At 35.1% G+C, this 2,444-nt stretch overlaps 1 pseudogene; it reads right to left on the bottom strand.

Annotated features, from left to right (window-relative positions):
- Positions 1–1,402: 1,402 nt before the first annotated feature.
- Positions 1,403–2,052, bottom strand: LOC112822556 (prefoldin subunit 3 pseudogene; annotated as a pseudogene).
- Between the last annotated feature and the right edge of the window lie 392 nt (positions 2,053–2,444).

Here is a 2,444-nt window from a genome sequence, read left to right as displayed (position 1 = left end):
GAATCACTCTGGGCAGTAGCACTCCCTGTTGTATTTCTGCTTTCCTACTGGGGAGAACTGATGAAGAACTTCCTAGTTCTAGATCATCTAATTCAAGCACCTTCATTCAGCACAAAAAATATTCCATAAACTGCACTACCCCCTCAATTATCAAAAAAACAACATGGTCATATTAATGAACTATACTCACCAAACCAAGATGACAACTCACTTTTAATAAAAGATTAGATTAAAAAGATTAATTTCAAACTCAAATGTATGGTATGTTTTGCTTAACCATACTATCCACACCACTCTCCCTTAGGGTCCCAAGAGCATTCTCTACTGAACAATCGATCCTCATATTTCACTCATATGCTCATAAATCACTCCCTACTAATTTATCTCCTAAGATGTTATGGAGACATAATGTCCTAACTCTCCTTGTCCACCTGGCTGATGCCTACTCACACTTCAAGATTCAGCACAGAAGGGTATCACCCTAGAAAAATTTTCCTGATCTCACAAGATACAGTGTTTTCTGACCTCTATCTTTAATATAACAGCACACTTTTATTTTATTTTTTTAGCTTTAATGTTTTAATATCATGAAATACAAGTACAAAACATTGTACGAGTATATGTTGTACTACATGGAGATGGAATAATACATTTTTTTTTATCAGAATCTGTATCACCTAGTGCTAGCCATTGGACCAATGGCTTTCCACAGGGATTTTTCTACTCTTCCTATGAGGTTTTATCATGACTAGAAAAGCTCACAGATCTTTTCAACTACTACAGATTTATATTTATCTTAATATTCTTGTTCAGCTGCTTTGGAGCACTGTTAAGAAATACAAAATTGCCTTAGCCAAGAGTTTTGAGTGGCTAAAGAATTTTGTTATTTCATGTTGGCCAAGATCTCCCATATGCTGGCATTGCAAAGACACTGTGTATTTCTATGGGATAAGAAAAAGCATTGTCTCAATAGCCCTCTAACTGTTTAAGAAGGCAAATTACCATTTCTTGAAAAGTACAGAATATTATAATAGTTATTGGCTAAGCAGTAATTCATGAAAATCCATTTATATAAGACAAATAACAGCAACAGAGAGCCATAAAGCCCTATATGTACTAAAGAAAACAAATTTGGAAATATTTGAACTGTTTTTCCTACCTCTACACTGGTTTGTAACCACATCAAGTGAGAGTAACAGCCAATAAAGAAAAGTATCCAGAATTCAGGTTCCATAGCATGCCTCAGTCATTTCAGCTAAGACTATTTTTTTAATGATGAACCAAAAAAATGATGAAAGTAGCATTTACTTTGTTGGAAATAAAAAATTAAAATGCTAATTTCATAAAATATTTGAAACCAATTTTGTTTTTGTAATAAAATGTTTATCTTTTTTTAAGTTTTAATTATCATTCTTGCTGTTAAAAAAAAATCAAACTCATGTCAACCTTTAGGGATAAACTTTGGGGTATTTAAAATAACATATTTGGAAAACTGAACCACATTTTTAATTGCCAGCATTATGCTTTGTTCTTGGTAGAATCATCTTTTTACATCCCAATTATAAACCCCGGCCATATTGACTTCTGTGGTAGTAAATTGATCTCGAAGAAAATCAAGATCTTCCTCAGGAGAATCAAGATTCTTCATGGCAGTCGATCAATTCCTTTCCAACAATGCCTGAGCTTCATCAATATCATATTCAAGCATTACATTAGCCCCCAACGACAGACACACTTTATCAGTAGGAGGAACTAAGACTTTGCAATACAGGTTATCTGCCAGTAAGAATCTAGTCTCCAGTGAACTGGTGGACTCTTTTTTCTTCTGCACGTATTTTAGAATTTCTAAAGTTTGCTTAATTTCAGGAATCTGACCTTTTAACCTCCTTTTTTTTTTTTTTGAGCAAGTTTGAATTCCATAAACTTATTCTTCTGGTACTGTTCATCCAGCTTTTTTAGTACTGTATCTGCAGTCTCATTCCCAGGCTGTTTCATGAAGGAATCTACGTCTTCCACAAACATGGCCTCAGGAATCCCGAGGTGGAGCCACCGCCTGTTCCTTGTGGCCACTTCTCCTAAGCCACAAACATCCTTCGCAGCCGCCCTCTTGGGGAAGCCATAACAGCACTTTTAAATAAACAGAAAGCTTCTTTTTCTCACTAAATGGATAACTTTATAGAGAATGAAAAATGAATCATGCTTCTTTATACATCTAGGAAGTAGCTTAGCCCTTGATAAGAATGCTTAAAAAGAGAAATATATTTAATTTTCAATGTAATATTCTTTACATCATGCCATTTTTGTGTCTAACTCTCCCTAGCAAGTAGTGGCAAACTCCATCCATAGGGTAATCTACCTTCTAACCTCTGTGCTTAGCTTTAGCCTTGCAGTCTAACAGGACAGGCAACAGAAAGTGGCTTTCTTCTCTGCTGACCAGACCTATG

Source organism: Callorhinus ursinus, unplaced genomic scaffold (assembly GCF_003265705.2).
Source record: "Callorhinus ursinus isolate GAN/ISIS: 27379988/994484 unplaced genomic scaffold, GSC_fseal_2.0 scaffold1, whole genome shotgun sequence".
Classification (NCBI taxonomy): domain Eukaryota; kingdom Metazoa; phylum Chordata; class Mammalia; order Carnivora; family Otariidae; genus Callorhinus; species Callorhinus ursinus.
The sequence above is the reverse complement of the archived record's forward strand: the minus strand, read 5'-3'. Positions and strand labels throughout refer to the sequence as shown.